The sequence below is a fragment of the Pan troglodytes genome, chromosome 1 (genome assembly GCF_028858775.2).
Source record: "Pan troglodytes isolate AG18354 chromosome 1, NHGRI_mPanTro3-v2.0_pri, whole genome shotgun sequence".
Taxonomy (NCBI): domain Eukaryota; kingdom Metazoa; phylum Chordata; class Mammalia; order Primates; family Hominidae; genus Pan; species Pan troglodytes.
The window spans coordinates 25,930,888-25,948,266 of NC_072398.2; the positions used below are offsets into that span (position 1 = coordinate 25,930,888).

Consider the following 17,379-nt stretch of genomic DNA (forward strand, 5'->3'; position numbering starts at 1 on the left):
TTCCACTAGCAACAAGTGAGAATTCTGTTTGCTCCATATCATCACCAACACTTTTTATTATCAGACATTTTATTTTTGGCCAATATGATTTATATAATATGTGATGTATTATAGCTTTAATTTGCATTTCTAAGATTTCTAATGAGGTTTGGCACTTTTTCATTTATTTATTGGTCATCTTGCATTTCCTCTTTTATGAAGTATCTGCCTGTATCTTTTGTCCATTTTTCTACTGACTTTTCTTACTGATTTGTATGAGTTCTGAAGATAATCTGGATGCTTGGGCTGTGGCAGTTATATGTGTTGCAAGCATCTTCTCTGGTTTTGTTTCCTATCTTTTTATTCTTTTAAATATGTCTTTTGATGAACACAAGGTCTTCATTTTAAGGCAGTTGAATTTATCAATCTTTTCCTTTATGAACTCTTGGACTAAGCCTGTCTTCTAGCTATTGTTTTCCGCCTATGTCTCCAACTGTCCCCCCATCTTTGATCCCCCCTATTGTCTCCATATAAACATCTTTTCTATGTTCTGGATACATGACTTCAACTGCTCACTCGATGGCTCCACCTCCATATCCCACAGTCAGTCCAACACCAGTTTATCCCAAAATGAACTCATCCCTCCAAGTTCACCTTCCGCCACACTACCACCCCTAACTTGTATTTCCTAACTCCATGACTGACACAACTATCCACCAATCACAAAGCCAGTGTCTTGTGAATTTGCCCTGACTGCTCTTTCTCTTATAAGGATCCAGTTTTTCTGATTCTACAATCTAAACCTTGCCCCACTCTGTCTTCTCCTCTACATCTCCAGTGCCAGAATGTAAGTTCCATGAGACCAGGGACCTTGTCCAGCTTGTTCATTACCACAATATCAGTAAGAGATGGTGCTTAACAGCATGAATTTTGCAGCCCAATTACCTGATTCAAATCCTGACTCCATCAATTATTAGGTATCTAAGTAAGTGGAAGTTATATGACCTCTTCTCCCGCAGTTTCCCCATTGGTAAAATGGGGGATGATAATAGTACTGATTCATAGGGTTGTGGTGAGGGTTGAATCAGTTAATGCATGTATAGTATTTAGAAAAGAACAGGACACATGGTAAGCACTCAATAAATATTGACTATTAATATTATACCCTACCACCTAGCATGGTATAGGGTATAATATTATGCATCAAAATATATTTTAAGCATCAACAAATATTTATCATCAAAAAACTAACCATCAAATAATATATATCAACAGAGATGAATGAATGCCACTGCTTTAAATTAGACTCTTATTATCTTTGCTTAGACAATTGCCGTAGCCTCCTAACTGGGCTTACTTTCTGCTAACCATCCCATCCCCCATTCCATTCATTTTACACACTGCCATTAGGGTTATAACTTCTTGTCTATAAACATGAAGGTGTGGTGCCACTCCATTGCTTAACACCATCCAGTGGATCCCCAAGCCCCACAGGGAGGCAGAGCATAGCCCAGACTCCTCAGCAGAACACATGTGCATGAACATGTGATCTGGTGATTGCCTACCTACCTCTTCAACTGCCTCCATCCTTCACACAACCTGCGCTCCATTTATCAAACCACTGGCAGTTCCCCAAATAAGCCACATTCCTTCATTCGTCTCCTGCCCAGAATGCCCTCCCTCTGTCCCGCCCAGATGACGAAGTCATCTTTTTCTTTTTCACCATGTCCCAGATGTAGGCACTTCCAGGCAGAGTTAGATACATATATTATTGCAGCACTTATCAAATGACACTATAACCATTTATTTACATGTCCAACCCTACTCCCCCAGGCTGCAAGATCCTGAGAACCAGATCGTATTTAGATTTGTATTTCTGGCAAGAAGCACAAGGGCTACGGAAGCTTAACACACATTTGTTGAATGGATGGTTAGTTTTAAGAAGTACCTAGTAAACCTTGGTATTTGTATTTCCTTGAATCTTGTTTTGGTTGCTACCTTTTTTAATGGAAATAGTCACTACTGCTTATGTTTACAAGTTTATTGAGTTCTAATTTTATCTTTTAAGATAAAGATTGCTGATATCATTCATTCACTCATTCATTCATCAATAAATATTTATAGGGAGACACTTGTCAGATACTGGATTTGAAGTGAACAAATCAGACGTGGCCCTTACCCTCGTGAGGCTTACAGTCTATTAAATCTATTAAGTATGAAGGACAGGCTGACCTTGGACCAATAAACATGTCCATGTAAAATCATAAATTGAAATGAGAGTTGTGAAGGAAAAGAATAGGTTATAAAGAGGAAGAATAACGGGAGGGACCTAATTTAATTAGAAGAGTTAGGGAAGTTCTCTTTGAAGAAGTTACATTACAGGGAACACTAAAATGTGGGTAGGAGTGAGCCATGCAAAGTCATGGAGAAAGAGTATTCCAGGCAGAAGAAATAGCATGCGTGAAGACCTTAAGCAAGTGGAAGGCAGCTGCTGAGGCTGGGGACTGGGAGGTGGGGGCTGGAAGCAGACAAGCCTAGAGAAGTTGTCAGGGGCTAGACGATGGGGTTTTGACCTAGAATATAAATTTTGTTTGTAGTTCATAGGGAAGACATTGAAGGTTTAATATATGGGAATGACGGGAACCTCTGGCAGGGCTCTGCCTGTGGGCATCACATAGCACCCTGAGGATGTGTTTGCCACTCTAGGTTTCAGTGGAGAAAAAAGCAAGTGACAACCCTTCTGCCCTGCTCAGCAAAAGCTTTGATCACCAGCCCCCTTCCCCTGAATATACTGGAGAAAAATAACGGAAGTGCATTTCAAGGTCCACATGTGAGAAGACCCTAAGCTGTCCTGGCTGCTCAGGTAGAAGTTGTCACCTTCCTCAATGATCTCGGCTGTTGGAAGACATGGCCAGGCAGACAGAATCTAAAAGTTCTTCCAGGTGTGACATGAGTCCCTGGAGCTCAGTGACAGAAACCAGTGTCCAAAACCAGATGCCACCCTGGGGAGGGGGGCTTTGGGAGTTCCTGGGAGGCCATAACACCGTCTGGAAGGCTCCTCTCTCCCACATATTCACAAAGTTGCATGATAAGCCAGGCCCCTGCTGGTCTTGCAGCATCCACCTATGATGCAGAGTAAACAGTGCCACACGTCAAGCTGTCCCCAACCTTGCCCTCGGTTCCACTACCAAAAGAGGGAACACTGGGCTTGCCCCAGCAAGGTGTTATTTATGTCAGGCTAGGGCCACTGTGGCTCCCAGCTCTTACTGCCTTCTAGGTGCTCTTACAGACCTCCCCACTGCCCCCTGCATATGCCAGAGTGTGAACATCCCCTCCCTCTCCACAGCCCCCACAGTGGGGTTCGGGTGGGCAGGGAGGTGGTTTCATCCCTCTACGTACAGCCCTTGGAGACCTACTTAGGCAATTTGTCACTCAGGCTTCAAGCTGCCAGCCGAGGAGGGGAGCTGAGAAAACTCATATAATGAGATCTTTGCACTGTAATTAAGTGCCAGGCTTTGTTTTACACCTATCTTTCCCGCCTTGCCCGATCCCACCGCCAAGCTCCTCCAGGCAGTGAGTGGGGAGTGTCAGCTGCTCTGTGATTACACCCCAAGTGGCAGGTGGCAGGGAGCTCCTCTGCCTGCAGTCTGCGCCCCACCCCCAGGCTTCCCCCACCACCAGTCTTAAGACAGTGCTATTTCTGTCCTTGAACTGGGTTTCACCCCAGAAAGCCACTCCACCGCTTTCTCATAAGGCTACCTCCTTTTAACCCTGTGGTTGCAGGGCCTCTGGGGTGTCCATTTCTTTCTTTTGACACGTTCCTTTTCCTGAAAGTTTCAGCAAACCCCATAGGCAGAGGGGGTTAGAAAAAGGAAAAGAGAAGTTAGGGCAGGAGGAGCACTGTTCTTATAGGACAGGAAGGGTCTGTCTTCTCTCTTGGGTCCTCCACACAAAATCGGAGCTTCCAAACACCCCAGCTCCCAAACATATGCAGCAGATTCTGCTGACAGGAATGTGTCACTGTGATCTTCACATTTTAGCCTGAAGTTTAGCCGAGCTGAAGAAGCACAGGAGTGGGAGTGGGAGAACATGGGATGGTGCTTCTCTTTGGCCTGGCTGTGCTTTTGGACACTTCAGGTCTTCGGCCTGGGTTTCCTCCTCCGTACGATGAGGAGAGGATGGGAGGGGGCAATGCTGGCATGTGTGATCTCGATAGACACTGTGGGAGTCTGCAGAGACCGGAGTATAACCTCTGCCTCCTCTCCCCGGGTCTAGCCTCTCAACAGCCCTCAGAGAAAACCCTGAGCTGCGGCGTGGCCGAGACGGGGGCGTGGCCTGGCAGGTGGGCGGACCCTTCCGTGGGCGGGGCCGCGAGGTTTTCTGGAGCCCGAGCGAGGGCGCCGCTTCTGCGTCCGGGAAGAGCCAACCGTGGCGCGGGCGGCGCGGGGAGGCGTCCCAGAGGTGAGCGCCCTGCAGCGGCAGGGGATGGGCCGGGGGCCCTAAGTCGTAGGCAGCGCGGGGCGGGGACGCGGCTGCCTGAGGAGGTCGGACTCCTCTCCGCCCTCCTCCCGGGCTGTCCGGGTCTATTTTCCAGTCTATGTCCAACTCGCGCCGCCTCACTAGGCAGTGCTCTCTGCCCCGCGGTACCCGCGAGACGTGGGGTCCCTCGGCCCAGGGACGGGGTGAGCGTGTCATGTGGGTGCCCTGTGCCTGGCAGGTTGGAGACGAGGAGACCTCGGCACTGACGAAGTCACTCACATCCTCGCTTTGAAACAGAGTGGGTCCTTCTTGTGCTGTCTCGCTGTCACTCTCGCCCCCACCCTGTGGAAGAGGCAGGTGGCTTGTCCCCAGTCACTTTCTTCCTTGGAAAAGGGAGACAGAGGGCCATCTCCAGCAGGGCCATGGAAATCCCAGAAAGTCACTGAGCTGCTCAACAAAAGGCCCTAAACACCCCACCCCACAGCACCAGGCAATGCACACTGGCCAAGACTCCGTGGTAAATATTGCTGGCCTTTATGTTGAGAGGGGGGGAAAAAAGCCTGCCTGTGAATATCATCGCCCAGTGGCCACGCTCCTGTGAAAACACAATCGGAAAGCCATTTCCTAAGGGGCGAGGGTGGGTCTGGGACCATGCTGTGGCTTGGGTGATTGGTGGTTGCAGGAGTGAGGGTTCTGCCCTGGGAAGGCGCTGAGGCCCTGTTGGGTGGGAATCAATGGCTGCGGCTTTCTCCCGGAGGAGGGAGAGCGGTGTTGTTACCTAGTGTTGGGAACACATCCGTCCAACACCGTGAACTGCAAACAAGCAGCGTAGCCCTAGTGTCCTTCAGATACTGTTGCTGAGCAGTGACCTAATCAATGAGATGATCTGTTTGGACGGCAGGTGCATCTGTAATGCCGCCCTCTTGCTCAGTGCCTGGAAGAGGCATTGGTGACTCCCCGCTAATGCTAGGGGTAGCTACCGTGCAGGAGCAGTCAGGCTCTTGCAGGGCCTATGTGCTTTCATCAGTTTTCTCCTGCATTTACCCAGCCCCTCCGAATTCTGAGAAGTGCGTCCAAGATCTCTTGGACTCCTTGACTCAGTTCACCCTTGTTCTTGTGGGCAGAAAACAATTCCCAGTGTGCCATGCACAGCCAGTCAGAAGGGAAGCCCTGGAGCAGGGCCCTGGGAGAAGTTCTGTGGGGCTGGATGCTAATTATTCAGTTACTGGATTGTGGGGAAATTCCAGGGGAGGTCCCAGAGGAGAGACCGGGATAAAGCTAATTACTAAGCAGTACAAAAATAATCTCTCTCTCTCTCTCTCTCTCTCTCTCTTTCTTTCTCTCTCTCTCTCTCTCTCTCTCTCTATATATATATATATGTAATTTTTTTTTTGAGACAGTCTCACTCTGCCGCCCAGGCTGGACTGCAGTGACACAATCTGGGCTCACTGCAACCACTGCCTCCCGGGTTCAAGCGATTCTCTTGCCTCAGCCTCCCAAGTAGCTGGGATTACAGGTACCCACCACTACGCCTGGCTAATTTTTGTGTTTTTAGTAGAAATGGGGTTTCACCATGTTGGTCAGGCTGATCTCAAACTCCTGACCTCAGGTGATCCGCCTGTCTTGGCCTCCCACAGTGCTGGCATTACAGGTGTGAGCCACTGTGCTGGGCCAAAAATAATCTAAATTTCAACAATCAGTATGACCGTGCCTGTGTGTATGACCCTAATTATCAGTCTGACTGATTCTTCCTTCCAAAATGATGGCAGAGGATCACCTCTTTGGATATTTACAGCTCTGAGCAAAGCAAAAAGCATGTAGGTGCCATTGTCTGAATGCACCTACATCACCATCCCTGCCAGGTTTTCGGTGTTGTTTCTGAGGAGGGAGCGCCTCTCTGGAGGACGGTGTTTCCAGAACAGTGCCTCCGTTGTTCATTCCCGTGCATCAGGAAGTTTGGCTCTGCTGAGTGTTGAAAGCAAAACTCTCCTATTTATTTGTCTCTGTATACTGACAGACTTAAACAGCAGACAGCACTGGAATGTCCAGTTACTGCTTCCAGATGTGTTTGTTTCACTCTTAACATTGTGGAAAAGAATGCAGAAGGCAGATCCAAAGCTTCAATCAGATTTCTGAAGCTTAAGTGATTCCCAGCCTTGGTCCCTTAATGTGAGAGCAACAGCGTATAGTGTCTTCCGCTCTCTGGGACAAACCCAAGTTTGAGGCATAGTCCCTGCTGTCCAAAAGCTCCTAGGTCTAAGTAGGAAGACAAAACCAGCACCTGTGAAACAATTAGAGAGCAATTAAGTGCGAAAGTATGTGGCAGCATCTGCTAGCTCAAAGAAGACAGCTAGTGCAGACTGACTGGGAAAGGAAGAGAGAGCTTCACAGAGCCAGCTGGTGTTCAGCTTGACCTAAGAATGACCATCAAGGGCTGGGCCAGGCCTAGGAAAGGAAGCATGAGGATATATGAAGCTCAGAATAACCAAAGGCACTTGCTGCCCAGAGCCAATCCAAATTCCTGCCTTCCAGGAATTCTGGCTGTGAGTCCTGCCACTCTCTTCCTCACCCAGCCATGATGCCCTTCTTATAGCATTCTAACCATGCCTTTTTTTTTTTTTTTTTTTTTTTTTTTTTGAGACAGAGTCTCACTCTGTCACCTAGGCTGGAGTGCATTCGTGTGATCTTGGCTCACTGCAACCTCCGCCTCCTGGGTTTAAGTAATTCTCCTGCCTCAGCCTCCCAAGTAGCTGAGACTACAGTCACGTACCACCATGCTCAGCTAATTTTTGTATTTTTAGCAGAGATGAGATTTCACCATGTTGGCCAGGCTGGTCTCGAACTCCTGACCTCAGGTGATCCACCTGCCTTGGCCTCCCAAAGTGCTGGGATTACAGGCGTGAGCATGCCTTTTTTGTGTGCCTCCTTCACTTTATGCCTACTGTCCTATGCTCAAAATGCTCTGCTGAGCAATCCTCTACATTTTTTAAGAAGCAGCTCAAATGGCACCTTCTCCAGTGAAGACTTCCCTGGCAGGCCCCTACCCGAGTGTTTGAGCAGAGTTGGAGGGTTTCTCCTTTGTTCTCCATTGGTCCTTGCATAGACCTCTGTTGAAGCTCTGTATTGTCCATAGGAGTTAAGGGATCTTTGACTCACTCACTGAAGCAGAGCTGTGTCTCACTTACCTAGGGCTCCCCTGAGCCAAATTTGGTGTCTGGCACATAAGAGGCGTTTGATAAATGATTCTTGATTGAAATTCAAGCCCTTATAGGTAGCAGTGAAGTGCCCCACCAACTTGGAGTAGAAGGCACAGGTTATGTGTTACAGGGAGTCTCAGATTGGATAAATTAGATGGAGCCAGTTCCTAGAGGCCTTGAGGAGTCTGAGTGTAACGCAGTGGTGGTGCTCAAAACTCATAGCACCCCCTATTGCCTTCACTATAGAATTCTAGAGTCTTCTTGATCTGCCCCCAGCATATCCTCTTTAGCCTCATCTTCCACCAGCTCCCACCTTGAACCCACAAATCTACCTTCTGAGCCACTGCAGCCCCAGGTAGCTCCCCAGGCCTAGGCTCTCTCTTCTCCTTTGTTCATGCTGTTTGGCAGCCTTGGCCAGGCTGCTCTCCCTAGCTAATTCCTGATCATTAATACTCCAGATCTGAATCCCCTATGTGCAGAGGCCCCTCAGGCTGGGTTTTCAAGTTCTCCTCTGTGCTCCATAGCACCCTGCACAGCCTCTAACAGCATTTATCACACCCTCTTATGGCTGCTGGTTACTTGGCCATCTCCCTGCTGGTTAGCTCCCTGAAGGCAGTGATTGGGTTAATCCTTGATGTATCCCCCATCAGCTAACATTGTTCCTAGGAGATGGTGTCCAATAAGCATTGGATGGTAGGCTGAACCAGAGTGATAAAAATATCAAACGAAGGACAAATCTAGAGACATCTGGAAGGGGAAAACTAGAATTTGGTGATGAGTTATATAAAGAGAGTGTATTAGTCTGTTATCACACTGCTAATAAAGATATACCTGAGTCTGAGTAATTTATAAAGGAAAGAAGTTTAATTGACTCACAGTTCCACATGGTTGGGGAGGCCTCACAATCATTGTGGAAGGCAAGGCGGAGCAAAGTCACATCTTACATGGCGGCAGCCAAGAGAGCATGTGCAGGGGAACTCCCATTTATAAAACCATTAAATCTCGTGAGACTTATTCATTATCACAAGAATAGCACGCAGAAGACCTGCCCCCAGGATTCAGTTACCTCCCACTGGGTTCCTCCCTCAACACGTGGGAATTATGGGAGCTACAATTCAAGATGAGATTTGGGTGGGGACACAGCCAAACCATATCAAAGAGTAAGGGACAAGGTTCCATCAAACCTATGAGGCAGGTGGAGATGGTGTCCTGCAGGGGTAGGATTCCCTGGCCTGGGGAGAAGTCCACTTATATGTCTCTGAGTACTAAGCAAAAATTTTTTTGTTTCCTGGAGGATTTTCAAAATTCAAAATATCAAGTCACTTTGAGACATATTGAGTCTGATGTTAAAAAGGAAATGTTCTAGAGTCAACTGAAACACACACTTTAAGTACACGTGAGGTCAGGCCTAGAGAAAGATTTTGGGAGCATAGTGGCGACAGTTTAACTTGTGAAAGCAAATGTGGTCACTGATGGAAGAAGCCTGAAGCAGAGAACAAGGTCTTGGGGAAACCTGGAAGCCATGGGGGTGGGAAAAAGAAAAGTATCTGTTGGAAAATAGAATGATAGAAAGATAGGGAAAAAACTAAGGAAGCCAAAGGAAGAGATATTTCAAGAAGAAATAGGTGGCCAAAGCTGCCCAATGCTAAACAAAACAAAACAAAACCCACAAGGAGATTCATAAAAGAAAGAGGCTGGGTACAGTAGTTCATGCCTGTAATACCTTGGGAGGCCAAGGTAGGAGGATTGTTTGAAACCAATAGTTCAAGACCAGTCTGGGCAACATAGTGAGACCCCTCCACCCCTACCCCCACACACAAAAATTATCTGGGCATGGTGGCACATGCCTATAGCCCCAGCTACTCCAGAAGCTGAGGTGGGATGATCACTTGAACCCAGGAGTTCAAGGCTGCAGTGAGCTCTGATCGCACCACCTCACTCCAGTCTGGGTGATACAATGAGACCTGGTCTCAAAAAAAAAAAATTTTAAAAGCCAGACCTGAGGAGGTTAAAGAGAGGCTAGTTACTGAGTTACTGGGCAATGGAAACATTGGGTGGGGTTTTTAGACTTTTTGTCTGAGGAATTTGGCCATAAAAGAAAGAAGGAAGGAGGGGTCTGCTCAAGAGAAGACTTTCTGTTTGTTTCTGGTAAGAGAGATCTGCCTGTCTTTGACCACACTAGGGAAGGAGCTCATTTATGCTAAAGGAATATGGATAAATATTCATATTGTTCACTTGGTTATATTTCATTTAAACCTTCCTCTCCTCCTTTCCTGTCCCCTGCAAGTGCCCCATAGAACTTTCTTTCTGAGGAATTGCCAAAGTCATGGTATTGCTAAATCCAGTGACAGGGTGTTGCAACACAGAAATCACTGGTTCTCACTTCACTGGCCTGTAATGAGCCTCCCTCAAATGCTTCCAAACAACTTTCCTTCCTAACAGTGCTAGTCAGGCATTTTCTCTTTTACTGTGCACAAATTAATAACACCAGCAATAATAGCAAATGCATGCATAGCAGTTACTCTGAGCTACAGACCATTGTGAGTACCTTTGAGGGGTAAGTGGTGAACCAGTATTCAAGCTTAACATATCCGTCTTCAGGGTCCATGTACTTAAACCACTATGCTAAATTCAAGATAAGTAAGTTTGTATTTTACCATAGATTGATGTTCATGTTCCTGACACTACTACAAGATTCATACTCCTGATGCTACTGACAACATGGCTTCCCCACAGTCACCAAACCAGGTATCTCTCTGGACCCAGGTTCACTGAGGGTTGGACTAGCTTTAATAGTCAATAACGCCAGGGACAATGGCACACGCCTGTAATCCCAGCACTTTGGGATGCTGAGGCGGGCACATCTCTTGATCCCAGGAGTTCGAGACCAGCCTGGGCAACATGGCGAGACCCTCTTCTACAAAAAATAGAAAAATTAGCTGGGCATGGTAGCATGTGCCTGTAGCCCCAGCTACTTGGGAAGCTGAGGTGGGAGGATCACCTGAGCCGGGGAAGTTCAAGGCTGCACCACGATCACATCACTGCACTCTAGCCTGGGTGACAGAGTGAGACTCTGTCTCAAAAAAAAAAATAAAAATAAAAAAAAACAGTCAATAAATACTTTGATAGTCAACAAGCAATCTGCCACATGCAAAGTATTGCAAGGAACCAAAAAATATAAGCTATATGTCCCATCTCATTTACTCTTCATAACCATCCCATTTTACAGTCAGGGAAACTGTCTGGATTTGAACTCAGAAGACCATGATAAAGGCAAAATCAGAAGTCACTTTTAGTCCTGAGTTTCTGGGGTCTGAGATTCCTCCTCATCTTGGTCAGAGATATAACTGGCTTCAGATAGCTTCAAGACTACCTTTTATTTTATTTCCCAACCTGTGAACCAAAAGGGTAGTGAGTGTGAATCTCTAGCATGCACAGATGTGCAAGAAATACTGCCTCTCCTCTATTTTCTAGATATTAATATTGGTTTAGAGCCTTCATCTTATCTGGCCGGCAACCATAGAAATCACCCCAGGTTGTGTCACTGTGTCACAATTTCAGATCTCTTATGCATTGCCAAGATCCCAGGGGCACGGGTTACCACTGAATGCACTCTTGTGCCTGTCTTGCCTAGCAAGTCCTCACTGCTTCCAGACCACATAGCTAACTCACAGGGGTCCTGCCAGAGTCCTGTCTTCCTGGTACTGACAGACCCCTTTTCCCTTCCTGTCTTCCTGTTTCTAGAAGCATGTCTCTCTGCTTTACCCATCAGCACCCCCCACCCCTCTTCCCCCAACTTGGCAAAGACTTTGTGTCCCCAACCTAAGGCCCTGTTTGGGAAATCGAAGCCAGAAGAACTTGCAGGCTATTCCTGGTAGGGTTCTGACATATACCTGCCCTGGGCCAATGACTAGGGAGCTGGCTACAGAGTTGGAGGTGAGCCTAGGAAAGTAGAAATACAAGGAGAGGGGGAAAAAAAAAGTCAAATCTCAAAATATCTAGCCGCAGACACAAGCTCCTCTGAGGGTAATTTCTTGAGGGGGGAAAAGTTGCTATTTAAAGCTAGGATATATGTGGATCCATTTTTTTCATCGGTACATTAATAACATCATTTTCCACTATGTATCTTCAAGATCCAGTGTAACAGGCTTGCAAATTTGCCAGAATGAAGAAGGAATGTTCTGCTTCAGGGAGGATTGGCCCTGGTCTATGATTGCTGTCATGATGATACTCAGCAAGTTTCCTTAGATAACTTCAGAGTTAACAAGGATGTAAAAATGCTTCCATTTCAAACTCACCGTTATACATATGCAGAAGCTGAGGACAATGAAAGTTAGACTTGTCTGGGATACCCAGACTGTGGCTGAAGGAGGACTAGAACCGATATTTATCCTCTCCCAGCCCAGCATTTTTGCCATGGTCTCATGTATCTCGGAAGTAACCACTACTAGCAAGTTGGAGCCAAATCAACTAGCTGACTCCCTGCCCTGACTCAGAATGGAGCACAGCCACCCTGAGCAGCCTGCCCAGGCAGATTCCACATGCAGTAAACCTCCTTTGGGTCCCAGGACACTGGGCACAGGGTGGGGACGTGTGCTTCCAGCAGGGGTGCGCTCCCCAGCCTCGCCTGTCCCTGCTTACAGTCCCTCGGGCAACACCAGTGAAATCATCTTCCTCTCAGGGCATCCTCATCCTGGCCTGAGTGCCCCCCACCTTTCCTTCTCAACCTCTTCAGGGCTTACCTTGCATCAGGGGGTGTCTCCAGCAGCTGCAGGGTGCATTGGATTTTATCTGCCTGGGAGGCTTTCTCTTGATTCCTTTGCTAGCCCAGCACAGGCTACCCATCCCTCTCAGAACAGTTCTCAAGTGTTTGATACTCTCTCTTCACATTCCCATTTCGTATCTAACTGATCAGGTTAATAGGGTTCCTAGTTGCCGGTCACCACCCCCACCCCAGCTGTTTCCAATTTACATCACAATCCAAATGATTTTTGCAGCGCTTAGCAGATTGTCTGTGTCATTACTTTCAGGGATGCTATATTGGACTTCCCTACTCTCATCTGCTCCAGCTCCCTGACCTTATAGTTGCCCAGCTTTCCTGGCAATTGACTTTGCCCATCAATACACAGGATTTAGCTGAGTAGCATCCAGGGAAGATGTCGGAGCCTCAGATGTTAATTTTCTAATTGAGAATATTGGCGCTATCCGAACCTGGAGACAGGTAGGGATGTTCACTTTCTGGGCGAGCTACCTTTTCCCGACGATTTTAAATGTTGTGCTAGTTGTTCGTTTTTAATAATCACTAAAAATTATTTCTTTCAATCAGATGCTTTAAAATTATTTCTTTTCAATCAGTGCTAAAGAGTTATAATGTGCAAACAACGGGGAAGCCATTCTGTACCTAAACCATGTGAGTTTTCAACATAACTTTTCAGAGTATCAGCGCCTTTGCTTGCTGCTGTTTTTGTTGTTTTTTGATGCTGGGAAGCACCACCTAAAGACAGTAAAGAAAACAGAGGAAGCTTTCCGGTAACTCATGCTAAAGAAACACAAAATCACCCCAGTGCCTTGAGAAATTTCCTTTCCCTCTCTAACTTTCCCCTTCAGTGTTCTAAAGGGAAGGCGTTTCTGGTAAGGTGTAGTTGCGTAAATGATGGCTGCCTACTTCAGCAAGCAAGAACTGTTGGAGTATTAAGCATGGGTAACTGGATATTCTGGTTTGGGCACTGGAGGATCCCTGGAAGCCGGAAGCAGGCTGTTGCTGCTGGGGTAGGGGCGGCGGGGGTGGGAGGTAGAAACTATTATTGCTGTGATTTTATAGGCAGTAAACTGATGCTTAGAGAGGTTCAGCACTCGCCCAAGCTCACACACCTACTAAACTGTGGAGCTAGGATTTGAATCCAGCTACAAATTTAGTTGTCATTGAAACGTCTAAATGCAGTCTACTGCGCAAGCGATAGGAACTTCCCAGTGGAGCTCAGCTCAGGGCCGCTTGCAGCTCCCCGCGCCCGGCTCGACTCTCCGGCCGCGGCTCCGCGGGCTCCTCCCCCTCGGTCCCTGCCCCTTTTGCGCCCTCTGCTGGTCTCTAGGGAAAGCGCATCTCCTGAAATCAGAAGTCGCACCCAAGCTGTCCTGTTTCCTTAGCTCCTAGTAAAGCGATATGACCCATCCATCCCCTCCTCCTCAAAGCCTCACATGAATCTTCTTTGAGGTACTCTTTGATGCTTCACTCTTCAGCGCTGAGAAAAATGGGGAGGAAGGGGAAGTGAATGTATTAGTATAGCCCCTTCTCAAAACCAATCGTGCAGCATCTTAGTCATGCCTTATCCTGGAAGAACGAGGCAGCTCACGTGGGCATGGGGATAATGAGCAGGGAGGCAATTACAGACTCTTAGGTTCTCACCGCTAACAGTGTGGTCAGTGGACCACCAGCAGCATCACGTGGGAGCCCGTTAGAAACGCAGACTCTCAGGTCCTGCAGCCACAGCCCTGATGAATCAGAATCACCGTTTCAAGGAGGTCTCGGGCGGGCCGTTTCAGGTTCCGAGCTCGCTTTGCGGCTCTGTGGATGTTTTGCAGCATATTCAATTTTGTTTTGTTCAAAGGTCACAGTGACAACTAAGTTTGCAGCGGGATTCAAATCCGAGCTCCACAATGTAATAAATGTGAGATCTTAGACAAGTGCTTAACCTCTCTGAGTTAATCATCTATCAAATAATGAAAAGCACTATGAGCCAACTCTTCAACTTTCAGGACATTGTTCACCCGAAACCCGAAATCCAATAACTGTGCACTGTCTTCTAACACAGCCATAATTTACCTAGATGTACGGCTTAGAAATGTCTCACTCTCATGGTGACCTTAGTTCTATCTGTCCCTAGAGAGCCGCAAGACCATTTTGTCTGGAGGTTCTCTGCTCACTGGACAATAGGGACAGTGGAATTGTCCTCATCCTTGTGCTTGAGTCTTTGGAAACCAAATGACCCCAGAAATGTCATGAAAGAGATTTTTAGGTCCCAGAGGAACTAAATGGCTTAGACACCCACCTTCTGAACAAGAGGCTGGGCCAGAGATTTCTCAAGGTCCCTTCAACCTTGGTGTTCTGTCCGCCTTGATTTACAAAATGGTCTTGATCTTTTCCAATTAAAATTCCATTTAGTAGAGATACACAGAAAGTTTGCAATTCTTCCACAAGAAAACTGCTGTATGGCATAGAAAAATATCTACATAATATTTTTTGTTTCTTCTTCTTAATTAGCTTTCCTATTTTCCCTTAGGAAAACAAAAAGTCCTTTCTCCTGATTCACCAAAAAATAAAATACTGACTACCATCACTGTGATGAGATTCCTATAGTCTCAGGAACTGAAGTCTTGAAACAACCAGGGACCCTCTGCCCCTAGAATAAGAACATACTAGAAGTCCCTTCTGCTAGGACAACGAGGTAAGTGCTTCTGGTAAAAATGTGTCATAAGTGTGTGTGTGTCTGTGTGTGTATGATACATATGTAAATATATGCATATTTGTACATATATATACACATATGTACAAATATACATATAAGGTCTCTCTGTCGCCCAGGCTGAAATAAAGCAGTGTGATCATAGCTCACTGCAGCCTCAAACTCTTAGGCTTAATGGATCCTCCAGCCTCAGCCTCCCAAATAGCTCAGACTACAGGTGCACACCAGCATGCCTGGCTAATTTTTCTGTTTTTTGTAGAGACAAGGTCTCACTATGTGGCCCAGGCTGGTATAGAACTCCTGGGCTCAAGCAGTCCTCCCATCTTGGCCTCCCAAAGTGCTGGGATTACAGGCATGAGCCACCATGCCCAGTCCTGTCTTCAAAATATTAATGGAGAAAAATATTGCTGGGGTACTTAAGTTGTGCCAGGTACTACAGGGGGATCCTGCATGAATGAAACTGAGTGCCTGCCCCTCAAGACTTACAATCTAGTGGAGAAGGCATAATATAATAAAAATACCATTATGGAAATGTACCCAGAATACCAGGGGACAGAGATAAAGAGTGCATGTAGGCCAGGCATGGTGGCTCATGCCTGGAATCCCAACACTTTGGGAGGCCGAGGCAGGTGGATCGCTGGATCCCAGGAGTTCGAGACCAGTCTGGGCAACATGGTGGAACCCTGTCTCTACAAAACAAAAACAACAACAACAACAAAAATTAGCTGGGCATGGTGGTACAAGGCTGTAGTCCCGACTACTTGGAAAGCTGAGATGGGAGCATCACTTGAGCCCAGGAGATTGTGGCTGCAGTAAGCCCTGATTGCACCACTGCACTCCAGCCTGGGTAACAGAGCGAGATCTTGCCGCAAAACAAAAAAAAACAAAAACAAACTAGTGCACATAGAAGTGTGAGAAGTGCATGTAGAATTCTCATGGCAGAGGTGGCTTCTGAGGTGGCCTTTGACGGGGGAGTTGGAATGGGATGAGCAGATGAGACGTTCATGAGCATTCCAAGCCCCAGGACCAGCCTAAGCTGAGAGAATGGGGATGAGGGCAGACTCTGCGAATGGCAAGTTAGATCTCGAGCACAAGGCAGTGATGGGACGCCAGTGTAGATACAGCCAGGAAGGCAGGGTGGCTGGAGTTTCCCGCTCTGTGAAATGAAAGGGTTCAAGCCCTGAGGGCCTGTCTAGTCAACCATTCCAGAATTCACTTAGAGTCTGTGGTGGGGACCCTGAGGTCATCCTGAAGAGTTTGAGTGACATGAGCATGAGGAGTCAGTGAAGACTTCTAATCAGAGTCATGCCCTAGGAAGCCCCCTCAGATAGTAAGTGAGGGGTGTGTGTGTCAGGGTCAGGCTTACTGTGGGAGACTAGCAAGGTGGTGTCTCCCATATCTAGAGAGGAGGCAGTGGAGCCTTGCAGCCAAGCAGTGGCTGCAGAATTGGAAGAAGGGGAATGGATGCTGGAGGCATCCTGACGTGAAATTCACAGAACTGGCCACCAACATCATTGATGCCCTGCTTAAGGCTTCTTCCAGCTGGGAATTAAGGAAACCAGAATGACCTCACCCTCCTGGTTAGATTTTAAGGATATATACACTAAAGACAGAAATAAGGATCCATGAGCAAAGATGAATATGAGGCAGTGTCTGACCAGTGAGAAAGGTCTCAGAATGGCTGTAGCCCTAAATGCTCTGAATTTGGGGGAAATGCTACAAATATGCAAAATGATTTTTCAAGCTCTGTTCAGATAAGGAAGAAGGAAGCAACAAGCTCACTCTCAGAAGCAGATGGTGCAATGGTATAATACTAGCAGATAACCACTCCCTGGCAGGAGAGAAGTGATGGCCCAGGTAGGAGAGAAAGAAGCAAGCAAGTGACGTGGGGCTGTTCTGAATCTGCCCAAGTCCTTCTCAGACTGGCCCATCCAAGGAACCCAGAGAACTGGCAGAGGAGCCCTCTGCACCTGGCAGCCTTTTCTGCAGGGCCACGAAGAGGGAGGGAGGCACCAGGCAGGATGTGAGCAAATTCATTCATTCAGCAGATATTTGCCAACATACTACATTCTAGGTGCTGGCAACACAGTGAGTTAAAGAGAACCAAACAATACCTGGCCTCGGGAACAAAATTCTGATTCACAAAAAGGGACACAGGTGGGCTTTTAAACCACAAACCAGTGAGCTTGACAGCAACTGTGGACAAATTTCTAGAAGAGGTTTAGTAGGTGGTCTGCCGCTCTGTGGAACGGTGCGGGGATCCC

At 47.1% G+C, this 17,379-nt stretch overlaps 1 protein-coding gene and 1 long non-coding RNA gene across 4 annotated transcripts in view; one reads left to right on the top strand and one right to left on the bottom strand.

The window, feature by feature from the left end:
• The first annotated feature begins 4,368 nt into the window (after window positions 1-4,368).
• The window catches only part of TLR5 (toll like receptor 5), a 34,067-nt gene continuing 21,056 nt past the window's right edge, over window positions 4,369-17,379 (top strand). The window contains exons 1-4 of one of the 3 annotated variants that reach the window (XM_016922392.3): window positions 4,369-4,440; window positions 10,318-10,403; window positions 12,686-12,876; window positions 14,933-15,097. The gene's annotated coding sequence lies outside the window, so the exon portion shown is untranslated. Of the gene's footprint in view, window positions 4,441-10,317; window positions 10,404-12,492; window positions 12,877-14,932; window positions 15,098-17,379 lie in introns of those variants that run through there. The other 2 variants (XM_016922414.3, XM_054661584.1) reach the window with 2 other exon arrangements.
• Window positions 6,431-12,599, bottom strand: LOC107970289 (uncharacterized). The gene is made up of 2 exons (XR_001712820.3): window positions 12,398-12,599; window positions 6,431-6,739 (listed from the first exon to the last, which is right to left on the bottom strand). It is a non-coding gene; the product is annotated as an uncharacterized LOC107970289 (long non-coding RNA).